Genomic DNA, 13,762 nt, shown 5'->3' with positions numbered 1-13,762 from the left:
TGTGGAGGAGCAGGTGCATCCCATCTGCTCAGCGGCTCCTTTCTCCTGTGTCTGCGGCAGGCTGCGGTAAATCCTGACGGTTAGGGGGAGGAGACAGCGGATTGGTCCAATCCATGGAAACGGGGGGGGGGGGGGGGATCTGGATGACGGATTATCACAGGGGGGAGACAGGCCTCTTGAGTAAGAGACCTAGATTATGAAATATTGTTTTTTTTAAGTCAGTTTCAACATGCTCTGTTTTTTTCTATGTAAATCCCATTTTCTTTGGCTTCATTTTATGTTTATGCAGATTTACTCCTTATTGCTCTTCTGGGCAGGATATTTTACAGACATTGATTGGGCATGACAATATAACCTCTGACAGATTATGTAAATAAAACTGATTATCCTGTTAATGAGTGGTACATACAATTCTCAAAAAATAAAGGAACAAACAAATGACAAATCCTAACAAATCATGAATGGAAATCTAACGTATTAACAAGTGGAACTCTGGATTTGGAGTCACCTACAAAAATTAAGGGAAAAACTACAGGCTGTAATGTCCTTTAAAGTAAAAATGAGGCTCAGTATTGTGTTTGTGGTCTTCACATGCCTAGGCATGTTCCCGATGAGCTTGCAGATGGTCTCCTGAGGAATCTCATCCCAGAACTGGACTAAAGCATCTGCTCTCCCCTGGACAGTCATGACAATAGTGGATGGATTGAAACATGATGTCCCAGATGTGCTCAATGGGATTCTGGTTTGGGGAACCGGCAGGTCATTCCATAGCTTCAATGCCTTCATCTTGCAGGAACTGCTGAAGCACTCCAGCTACATGAGGTCTAGCATTGTCCAGCATTAGGAGGAAGCTGGGGCCAACCGCACCAGCATATGGTCTCACAAGGGGTCCAAGGATCTCATCTCATTACCTAATGGCAGTTAGCTATCTCTGGCAAGCACATGGAGAGCTGTGCATCCCTCCAAAGAAATGCCACCCCATTACTGACCTACTGCCAAACTGGTCATGCTGAAGGATGTTGCAGGCAGCAGGTCGTGCGTTTCTCCACTGTTTTTCCAAACTCTGTCACGTCTGTCACATGTGCTCAGTGTGAACCTGCTTTCATCTGTGAAGAGCACAGGGTGCCAGTGGTCAATTTGCCAATCATTGTGTTCACTGAAAAATGCCAATTGTCCTGCACAGTGTTGGGCTGTGAGTACAAGCCCCATCTGTGGACATGGGGCCCTCCTACCATCCTCATAGAGTCTGTTTCTAACAGTTTGTGCAGACACATGAACATTTGTGGGCTAACAGAGATCATTTTGCAGTGCTCCTTCTATTCCCCCTTACACAACGGTGGGTGTAGCAGTCCTGCTGCTGGGTTGTTGCTATCCTACGGCCTCCTCCACACCACCTGGTGTACTGACCTGTTTCCTGGTAGTGCTTGCAGCCTCTGGATAATATACTGACAGACTAAGCAAACCACCTTGCCACAGTTTACACTGATGTGCCATCCTGGATGAGCTGCACTACCTGAGCCACTTGTGTGGTTTGTAGACTCCGTCTCATGCTACAAGGAGTGTGAAAGCACCACCAACATTCAAAAGTGACCAAAACATCCACCAGAAAACATAGGTATTGAGAAGTGGTCTGTGGTCTCCACCTGCAGAACCACTCCTTAATTGAGTGAGTCTTGCTAATTGCCAATCATTTCCACCTGTTCTCTATTTCATTTGAAGAAAAGCTTGTAAATTGTCAATCAACCTGTAAAAGTAAAACATATTTACATATTCTGATAATGTGACAGTAGAGAAAGTTAATGAAATAAAGTTCTTGGAATTAATGATAGATAATAAGATTTGCTGGAGACCTCATACAAAACACATTAAAAGTAAAATATCCAAAAGTATTGCCATTCACAGCAAAGCTAAACACTTCCTAAATTATGCTGCTCTTTATATTCTGTATTCTGCACTTATATTACCTTACTTGAGTTACTGTGTAGAAATATGGGGCAATACCTATAAAACTTTGCTGTGACTGTTATGCACAATACAAAAAAAAAATAATATATAAACTAGCTCTAAGCCTTAAGAAGGTTTGTTATTCCTGCTGTAAACACTGCACCTGGTTCTTTTCGATTCCTCTTGTTTATGGGGAGTTTTTCCTCTCCACTCCACCCATATGCATGCTCCATATGTGGACTTGCTGCAAAATCAACGACAACATGCATGCGACTGTCCACTATCGTTACATGGTCATTTAGGGGGGAATAAATGGCTCTATCTGCTGGATTTCCTTAGATAAAAACAAAAACAACTTTTAAACCAATCAGTTTTTATGATTCATTTGAATTTAGTCTAAAGTACCTTTGGGTGACTTGTTTTGAATAAGTGCTATATAAACTTTTCCATATGCACTTTTCCAGACTTACTTTTTTCAAATTCTTTGTCCTTTATAGCCTATTTTTGAAGATAAAAAAAATAATACACCGCTGATATAAACTAGTTGTATTTCTGAAATAATTGGGATTGAGGGAAGGATGGATGGATGTTTAAAAAAAAAAATGGGGAACATATAAATACAAAAAATAATCCAGACCATTTTCTTTTTCTACTCACACCCAGACCTGTGAGATTGCATCTATGCTTTTCCAGATTGTGTAGGAAAACCTACAGAGAGGAGCAATTTTATTCAGACCCCCCTCCCATTAAACCACACTGTTGAAACTTCCCATAAATTTAGAATCTCTGACATTAGAAAGTTTGCTCAAGAATTTTCTTGTGCCCTCCTTCCTAAATACATAAACTTGCATCATGTAGAGAGGCCTCTTGTCACATAGTAGGTCACTGATGAACTACGTTTGTGTTTTCTGATTACTTCTACAGGAAATAGAGCTCCAGTAGAATAACAGCAGGTCTGTGTTTGACCTTGCTACACCTGTGAGTGCTTTCAAAATAAACAACAACAACAACATGACAACGGAGAAAGACAGTTGAGAAATCAAAACTAAGAGTCCAGCCTGCCCATGTGTGAAGTAGAAACCTGAGCTTAAGCTTGGTCATGCTACCTCTTGATCACACACGGTTTCTGTTTTAAGGCTATGTTACATGCTTAGGGCAACTGCTAGGACACCGCATGACAGCAAAATAAAAAACAGGATAAACAACTGTGGTGGACTGGGTTTTTTTTTTTTTCTATGGATCATATATTGCTTGTTGGGTATCTAAGTGTAGATGTTTATTTTGGGACTTTCAAAGGTCATCTTTGCCCTTACTTAATCAAGGAAGAGATTGCCCAGACCAAAATACATGTAACAATCTCTAATTATCTTCAGAATCGGTCAGTTACCAAAACAAGACACAAACATATCGTTTACCTGATCAACTATCAGTTCTCTTACTGACTTTTTTCCCCCTAAACAAAGATCTGTTTATCTTCCTTACTCTGATTATTTGTGTTTTATCTGACTGTGTGCTTGTGACATAATTTTTGAATACCTTACAGGTCAAGCTAGAAAAGGTCAGAGGCCATCGATATGTCTGTGTGTCGTTGCCGTCTCTCAGGTTCCACCTGACCGCCTTCCTGTTTGTCTCCTGAAACTCAGAGCATCCAATGACACGCAGCGAAGGCGAGGATGTGGTTTTTACAAGCAGACAAACAGACACTCCTCTGCTCTATTGTTGCCACGTGTATGAACACACAGAAAGCTCTTTAATGATCACAGAACAAACTACAGCTTCCAGAACAGCACCCTTTAGTATTGAATATAAGAGCATATATACTCACTACTGAGCAGGAATAACGCAAGAATCAAATAAATCAGAATGTCAACAGCCACATTAATAATGAAAAATAGTTAACATACATTTGCACAGTGAATTAAAACAAGGTGCATATAAGAGGAACAAAAATGAACATTTAATTATTCCAGATTTTCCTCAAAGGGGACTGATTCCCAGAAGGAGATTATAATGGATCAGGAATACTGATTCAAGGTCTGGGAGAAAATACTCAAGAGTTTTTCTAATTTCTCTTAGCTGATCAACCGGCGAATGATGCTTTAGCTACTGCTCTAAATTTGCTGATGTCACAAGGCTTAATCAGCAGCGCTGCAGTGGGCCTCGCTTACGCAGGCACAGCCACTGCATCACCACATCCGTGTCTGAATGAGCGGCTGCTGCAGAGCGTCAAACATTTCAGCAGCGTCTGGAGGGAAAAAAACTGCCTTTGCTCTCTACAGGGTAGATTTAATTCAGAATACCAGACCCAATCAGTCTGGAGCTTCAGAATGATGATTTAAAAGACAAATTGACACATTTTGAATATTTAAAATTAGTTTTCCTTGTACCAATTTGCATCAATTACTTTGAATACAGAGCTAGTAGATCCATGTATTTCCCAATTTAAAAAAAATCCATACTTTTACAGATATAAGTCCAATGTGTGCATTCTGCAAAGGGATCTTTCCCACCAATTTTAGGCATTTTCTCCAAAATTGTCCTTTTTAATTTCAGTATTTAGAATAAAATGTGGTTTTGAAACAAGACTTGCTTCTTATAAGAATTTTTTCCTCTGCCTTAACACTGGATTAGAGCTCCACTTTCAACACCGTTGACCAATGTGTCCTTGTATAACAACTTCATGTTCATACTTGAGTCCTACACGATGTTCACCATGGCTCTTGTTAGGTCTATTCTAGGGGGACCTAACTTCCACATTTAAACACTCTACACCTAGGCATATCATTTTCACACTGAAATGAAACTATGCATGTTTCATTTCTCTCTAATGCTTTAAAGTCCTTGATGACCTGAAAAAGAGAGATGACTACATTTTTCTTTCACTTAAACTCAAGATACACTTTATATATTAACTTATGTTCAAGACCATCTTAATTTGGCTTCATAAACTACAATAACAAACCTTGGTGTTTTTCCACATCAGTATTTTGCTTTTACATTTCATGGTTAAAAAGATTACAAGCATTGAAGTCTCATAAAATTTGTAATAATAAAGAAGTTCTAAAAGAATATCATGTCTGTGCATTTGTCATTTTCCGTGTTTGTCTGTGGTAAATTCAATCACTCATTCCAAGATTGTTATTACATCATTAGCTACCCACGATGCATCTGTCTATTTTTTACGCATATGTCCTGTTGTATCAGCTGCTAGGCAGTTTCCAAAAAGCATATTTGGTGGTAGATATTTTTTCTATATTGTGCATGCGTATCACTATCAGTTGCCAACCAATTAAAAAAGAAAATAAACCAGTAAAGGTCCGGGCACATTTTTAATTATAATCTGTTAGTTTAAACAGCATTTAACACTGAGTTAAACATTTTAAGTCAGGTTGGGTACGGATCAGCCACTAGGTGGGTCTGGACCTCTGCAAAATATATACACACACACACTTTTATATTACACTGTATACTGGGGTGGAAAATGTCAAGAAATAACAGAGTTGGTCTACAACCATTCTGCAAGCACAACACAAGGCACAATGAACAGATTTCATTTTCATTCAGGAAAATTCAGCTCTTCAATGGGAAATCTGACTACACCTCTTGAGACCAAGTTTAGGGTAAATAAAACTGGCCAACAGGGAAGAAGCAAAGGAGATGATTTGTGGACTAATTTCAACATAGAAAGATAAAAATAAGAAAATGCATTGGTTAAAGAAGTAGGGGGAGAACAAGCAGGGGTGCAACTGGGGGGTTGTGTTTTAAATTTTTTTTTGTTTTTTGGGGAATTTTTAAAGTTTTTTGGAGCAGAAGGTCTAGGGAAAAACCAACAACATTGCAGATGAAGCAATGTTAAAGCTAATATGGCATGGTTAGTGTCAAGTTATCTATAATAGAATACTTTATACAAGTTTAACAACCTGCTGGGAGTGAATCTTTTGACTGGAGAACCTTTTAACTTCTTAAAATATACACTTTCATTTTTATTGGCTGTAAGCCATGTTAAAAATGCAGCTGTTTTTCTAAATCTAGAGTTTGTCCTAATCCATTTCATCATTTCAGAATTTTAAAGAGTATGTGTAAAATAAAAGCAGCTAAGATGTTTTTTTTTTTTTTTTTTTTTTTTGAAGAGTTATCCAAAAGAAATGAAGCTCGGGGGCTCAAATTTAATATTTTCTAAAAACCTATGTAATTCTCAAACATTCACCTGAATCATGACTGTTTGTTCTTAGTATATAAAAATACAAATGATATCTCAAGAAGTTTTTACTTAAATCCAGTATTCCTCTTTAAAAAGGTTAAAAACATGAAGATAACCCTGGAAGTTTATATATTTTTTTCTAACAAACTCCATTTTCATTTTCTTTCCATACTATCCTATCTGAACGCCTCTAAAAGTATATTCTATACTTTTTCAGACCCAGTATGGAGCGGTATTATGAGAGCACTGTGAGCAACAAAAAGCAATGTGTACTAAAATAAAATCTTTATCTAGAAAAGTTATTTATAAAAAAAAAAAACACTCTGTTACACCAAAACATAAAGGTTTGGGGTTAAAGACTTTGTTTTGCACAATGTTATAAGTGGAAACTTCGACTTTTGTCTCGCTAAATGACTGTAATTCCATTGTTTTGGTGACAGTTGGAGAATCTTATAAAGTCTTTGTTCAGCTTGGGGTAGAAAGGATAATGCTCAGGTTTTCCACCAGATATAACTTCTGGCTACAGTAGTTCTCCAAGTCAAAACAAACGTCCCCCGAGGTGGACAAAGGTTTCTATTATGAGCTATAAATGAACGCTGCAGAAAAGTTGGGACAGCACTCTAATTAGAATACAGGCTGTATGGGATTCTTTACCATCAAAACAACAGCAACCTGGTCAGTTTAGTGTTAGAAAACCCAATGGAAGAGAGGAAGGGCAAAGTTAGTTTAAAAACATACAAAAAGATATTCCCAGAAATTAAATTGATTAAAGCATGTTAGAATATACCTGCATGCAGCATCCCCCCAAAAAACACTGTATTATGGCAAATATGTCTATTTAATGGTCATCCTCAAACATGCAGCAAAACAAACTGTGTCAGATAAGTGTGTGCTGATCATTAGAACCCTTCAGCATTTAATGCTCTTTTACTTATAGTCAGTTAAGACTTGATTTATTCATGAGGCCTCTTTCAAGAGCCTTCAACTGTAGAACATTTATAGCAACAGTAATTGTTAGTGTTTACACCATCAATAATACTATCCATTAGAAGCATTCCTCATTGATATATAATAGATTTATTGATTATTTGTGAAAAAATCTTTGTGAAAAACTTTAATATTCAAGAAGAGAAATTAATGGATATTAAATGGTTATTGAAGTGGGTTTTGATTTAAAGCAACACAGGGGTATGAGAACAGGTGCAGGACAGCGTCAGTATCCATTATATGTGAATGTTATATAGCAGACATCCCCAAAGTTGGTCCTCGAGGGCCGCTGTCCTGCAGATTTTAGAGTTTTCCTTGCCTCAGAACAGCTTATTTTAATTTAAAGCTGATTGACAGGCTTTTTCTAAACTGCAATCATCATAATCAGCTGTGCTAAATCAGGGAAACCTCTAAAAACTGCAGGACGGCGGCCCTCGAGGACCGACTTTGGGGATGCCTGTTATATAGGGTGTAAATTAAAGCAGTTTTATTGACAGAAATAAAAATAGACAGATTTTGCCGGATGACAAAATAAATCGGATTTTACAGTTTTTTTTTTTAGTAACCAAGACATAGCAGGATAAAAGTCCTTTGATGCTACCAGTAGCAGTAAAAAGAGTGAATGTGATCAACTAAATATTAAAAGGACGGAAAGTTTATTCATATAGAACTGAAACATGATGCCGCCAAAAAAAAAGGGACTAAATGCTCCATTATTTGAATACTAATCTTCACATTCATAGCATTTGATTTTGTGGCAGAACTATTCAACTAAACTATTCAAAGAAAATATGACATCCGATCATCATGTACCTTTAATTGTGTAAACAGACTGATAATCAGCCTATGTGTGCAGGCAAAGGTTTCCCTCCCAGCTGAACAAACAGAACCACTCATTTATCTCAGAGGGATGACCAGACGGATACACAAATGTTCTGAGTTTGGGAGTGGTTACCAGTCTATCCCAGAATCAGCAGGGCAGCTTCCCTGACCCACAACAGGCGCTGCTGCCCTCTAAAGGACAGAAAGCAAAACACCAGTCATCATCTGGCACTGGGATGTGCAATTAAAGTGACAAACCTAACGGCTGAATGAGGGAGCACGCTGAAATCATGTACAACAGTTTATCACATTAGGCAATGATTCCATTGTTTATGACCGGTAGGTCAAAAGCAGCAATGTTTGTATTCAAGTAGAACCGGGTTAACCAGCTCTCCAGCTTTGTAAGCAGTGAGGGGCAACAGTGGACTGAGACGTGACAACAGCACCAAGAGCTTTTACGTCACATCAGAGCCATAGATAAAGACGCTCTCTCTCCAGCACTAGGAAAACATAAGACCTGTGCTCTTTTCATCCAAGTTTCAGGGGTAGAAAAAAAAACCCTTATTAAATTGGATTTAGGACATAATAATCATAATCCATACACAAACATTACAAAAACAGAGAAAATATTACCTCCTCGGCTGAGAGCGTCGATCATCCTCCCCACTACCGGACTCCTGGGAAGAAAAACATAATGCAGTTTATGTTACATTTTAAATCTATAGTGCAACAGCATAAATAAAGTGTATGTTTAATAAGAATATATATTCAGAACAGTTTTATTTATTAAACATGCTCAACCTAAAGAGAAGCGGTGGCATCATTATGATGATGGAAGATGGTATATAAAGAGAATAAAAGGGTTTTATTTGTTTTTTTGTGCCACTATAATATGTAACAAGATAACAGGTTTATGTTTTCCTAATATTGTAAAGCTCCAGTCCAGCCTTTTCTCCTCTAAATTCACGATTGTATTAGAAGGACTGATTCTTCTTTTTGCATCGTTTAAACCAATATAGGTTAAGGATACACAGATACACATTTTTTCATTTCAGATACTTGAATATGGGCTGTTTCTCAATTCCCGAGAATGCTCAAGAACGCATATTGCGAAACAGCCACGGAAATCTGGAGATCCTGATACTTTTCAGATACCAGACCTCTATTTGATTTAATGCTGACACCATTAGTGTAATTTTGTAACAGCCTGTGACAATGTTCTATGCTACAAATTGCGATGTTTTCCAAAAGGCAACTTGAGATTAGCATAAGGCCAGAAAAGGAAGTCATAAAACACTGTCAGGAGGATAAATACTATCCTGATAATAAAAAACGAACTGTAAGAGTTCAAATTGACTGTGTTTACTAAATCAAAGAAAGATGCCAATAAATTGGTAATCCTTTCTAATGTTCAAGAGATTTTTAACCAAACTTAATTTAACGATAAAAACAACCTGAACACATCAGGCCCGTTGTCACCAGTAATGGATCTAGAATTGTCTTCAATTTTGAGACCAAAACAGATATTCTGATTGGATCAGATCGACGCATCTCTAGTGTAGATTAGACCCACTTTGAAATGTATAACACAGTTTATCAACTTCTGGAAGGATTATCTTGCACCAGATACAGTTTTTCTAAAGCATGGTTTGAGGTCTGAAAGGTATTAGTTGTCCTGCAAAACAACATACAAGGGAGTTGTGGCTGGGATTTAAACAGATCTAAATGTAAAACTTCAGGTTCCGTTTGAAACCCTGAGAGGGTTCCACAGAACAAACAGAAAAAACTAGGCCAGGAATACTTTTTATTTATAAGAAGATTTTCTTAAAGAAAAAAATTAAAGAAAATGTGACATCAGTAGGTGAACTTACATGTTGATAAGGCAAATCAAAAGATGTTTGGCAAATAACTATAATTCCTTTGATGAATCATATTTTTAGCAACAGAAAAAAAGAAAGATAGGAAACGATTTCCTAAATAATTATTATTATGTATTATTATTATTATTATTCTGCATTATGTCAGTACTTTATTATCAACTTAGAGTAGAACAAAACATCAACATTCACACATAGTTTAAAATGAAACATTTAATGTTTATATTATTGTTATATTTATATGTATTAATATAAAAGCTTATTTATTGTTCAAAATCAACACCATGCAAGTGAACGGTAAAGAGAATAATGAAACTACTGTTTTGCTTTTACACAGTTAAACTCATTCTATACTAAAAACTGTACTCGAACATGAAAAAGAAACTAAAGCCACCTGTTTCATGATGGTTAAAAAAAGAGGAACTCCAACTTTCACAAACACAGAAAGGAGTTGCTTAAAGAGAATAAAACTACAAATTGCATCTAATGCCGTATGAAGTGCTGCCCAGTAGAGCCAGGAGCAGGGGGCAGAGTTCAGCTCCAAATCAATTTACACACCCGCCAGGAAAATGATCTCATTCTGTTTTTTAAGGCGTGGCTGGTCAGAAAATAATGCATTCACACACACACACACACATACATACACACACACACACACACACACACACACACACACACACAACACCAACAAACAGGGAGATGGAGAAAGGCAAAGAGTAAATAAACGTAATATAAAGCCTTGTTAAATGAAAAAGCCAGGGCTTGGCAGCAGATAAACACTTGGCACTTATCTTGTAATGCCGGGTACTTATCTTGTTTACTCTAACTAGCCTTAACTGCATTACTAAAACATCACCGGCTTTACAAAGGCAGGGGTGGATAGGAGGACGACTGTAGGGAACAAGGAGCACAGACAAAAAAGATGACTGAAACCAGGAGGAAAGTACAAGCATTGTTTGCTGATTCAATTAAGCAGATTGCAGGCATGGCCGTGATGCATTCACTATGTAAGGGTTAAAAAATAGATGATTTTGGTCTGGATATTGCTGAAAGAATTTTAAATGAATTGTGCCAAACTAATAATTTCTGGCAGTTTTAACAACATGTCGATGCCTTCAGCTCCTCTTTCAGCCAAAGTAGCCAAAGCAGGTTTCTATTGTGGACTGTCAAACAAAGCAGCCCAGGATGCAGTACAAATAAACCCACAGCATCGATGGAGGCCTAAAGCAAACGAGGAGCAGCTGTGAAAATGAGTCCTATAACGTGATTTAGCCAGTCAGATGCTGCGTCACATTTTTTTTTCTCTAAACAAATAGAAGAGCAACAGAGCCCGAAACTACAAAAAAGGAATTCATAAAGAACAGATTAAATTATCTTTGGTGACAATATTTTAGTATTGCTTATTTAACTACAGCCGGTTATAACTTTTTAAAGACTACTAAAAATAGATCTTGATCTGCAATAAACACAAATTAATTAAAGTATAAATGTGGTTCAGATAATTTTATAGCAAAGGGGGGGTAGACAGTGATTTCACATTCAAAGATGAATCTCAGTTCTTTTATGCAGAAATTTGATGGGCTACCGCACCTGAACTCTGTTTGGAAAAGAAAATAGAGTTTTTGCATATATGAAAATAGGAGAATTTTCCAAGGTCAATGGAAATGTAAAGCCTGAGCAAAAAGGGGGCAGCAGGAACCGAGTACAAATGTATGCACATGTGCAAAATCCCATTTTAACCGCTTTCTCAAGAAAAATAACAAAAGCTTATTCATCTGGGGCCAAAGGATGGCTTTAGCGTGTGCGCATTTCCACTAACAACAGTCAAAGAAATGTTACAAAGAGGAATGGAAAAAAATATTGAAGGCCAACAGCTAATTGGAAATTCATGAAACGCTTCATACAAGACACGCACACATCACATGAATTCAAATACGGGAAGCAAGACATGCATCTGTGCAACTTGTTATTGCAGTGTGCGAACACAGGTCACAAGTTAACAGCATATTTCCGCCTGACAGCTCTTCGCTAGCCTTTACCCCGTTATTTCAGCAGCTTTCCCCCCTTTCATAATGATGACAAACTGACCAAAAAGCTAACCTTTATCTACTTAAAACAAAACTTGAATTTGTTGCCATTAATTAGCCCAACTGAAGAAGGATGTAACACTCACTCATCTGCACTGTTAAAGGTTTTAAGTTGAGCTGCATAACAAACCAGACAAAAATGTGTGTGCACACAGCAAGATGCTTATCATAATGCCTACTCATAGAACCTGTTTTCCTCACAGAATACAAAAGGTGAAAGGCACTGGGTCAGTTTTCAAGGCCATGATACTCAGATTCTGACATTCTTTTTGTGTGAAAAAGTAACTTCCCTTCAGCTTTACAGTCAGGGACAGAGCACTGGGAGAACAGTTACATTATGATTGGCTTCACTTGTAGAGAAACTATTATCCTGCAACACTTAAAGCATCTTTTTTTTTCTTGCTGCAAGGGCTTGGGTCAATGTTAAAAGAAAGAATTACAAAGTTCTGATGTAACAGCATGTGATAGTTATCACTGTTGCCTTGCAGCCACAAGGTCCCGGGTTCAAATCCCAGCCTGGGCTGTTTTTGCATGCTCTCCTCCAGGGCTTTTCCTCTGGTACTCCAGCTTCCTCCCACAGTCTAAAAACCTGACTGTTTGGTTAACTGGCCTCTCCAAATAGCCATTAAGTGTGAGTTGCATGCATAGGTTGCTTTTCCTGTCTCATGCCCCGTGACTGAACTGCCAACCTTGCAAGGATGTACCCTGATACTCAGCCGGAGATAGGCACTAGCCTCCCTGCAGGAATAACTGAGTCTAAACAATAGAGAGGTGATCTGTGTTTATTCCAAACAGAAAGATTATAGGTTTTATAAACGTAACATTTACTTACTTTAACTTAAAACACAGATTTAGGAAAAGACTAAAAACAAATACTTGCTAATCTAAGCAGTGCTCAATGCAGATATGAAAAAAAAAACTACCTAGAGATTAAAAATGGATAATTTTCCTTAATTACTAAAAAAATAAAAATCTGATTTATTTTCAGATCAAGTCACACCATGCACTTTAATACACTTTTAGTTTAATGAAAATGTAGAAAAACACATAACTTGGGCTGATATTTTTAGCCTTTGCTCATCATGAATCCTGTTTCTTCTTCTACGGTTTTAATACAGCAAGCTGACACTGGTTAAGCTGATGGGATATCAGCTTGGTGATCTAGTCTCAACTGGGCTGCATTGCAAACATGCACGCTGTAGCTGAGGAACTAAGTTAGGAGTTGGTTAATAAATCTATACATAATTGTGCCTAAGTATATCTTATTTTGACTGGAGAAGAAATAAAATAGCCTAATTTGTCTTTCATATCAGAAATGGAAAAGTGTTACAGTCTAAATTCGGCCAGCTGACGAGCAGTGTGCAGCAACAGGTAAGAAAGGGGAATTTATTAGTTACTCTTAGTCTTTGAATCACTCCAAACATTCCAGCACTTTCTCTGGCAATTCACCAAAGAGACAAATGTTTGACTGTTTGTGGTTTTAAGTAGTGTTACGCCGATGCCATTTTTTTTGGCCCCGATACCGATACCTGATACCTGCATGTGCAGTATCGACCGATACTATCTGTTTGAAATTGATGTGTGTGTGTGTGTGTGTGTGTGTATATATATGAAGAACTGCATACAACTTGGATGTAAAATAATGGCTACCATGGCTTTGTCAAGCTGCGGCCTACACTTGGCTACGTTCACACCACAGCCTGAAGTGACCCAAATCAGATTTTTTTTTTGCCTATATGCGACCTGGATCTGATCTTTTTATGACAGTCTGAACAACACAGATCCAATTTTTTCCAATACGACGCAGGCCGCTTGGCTATGTGGTCCTGAATCTGATACGAATC

This window comes from Cyprinodon variegatus, unplaced genomic scaffold, assembly GCF_000732505.1.
Source record: "Cyprinodon variegatus isolate N-32 unplaced genomic scaffold, C_variegatus-1.0 Scaffold712, whole genome shotgun sequence".
In the NCBI taxonomy this organism is placed as follows: Eukaryota; Metazoa; Chordata; class Actinopteri; order Cyprinodontiformes; family Cyprinodontidae; genus Cyprinodon; species Cyprinodon variegatus.
Note: the sequence above shows the minus strand (reverse complement) of the source record.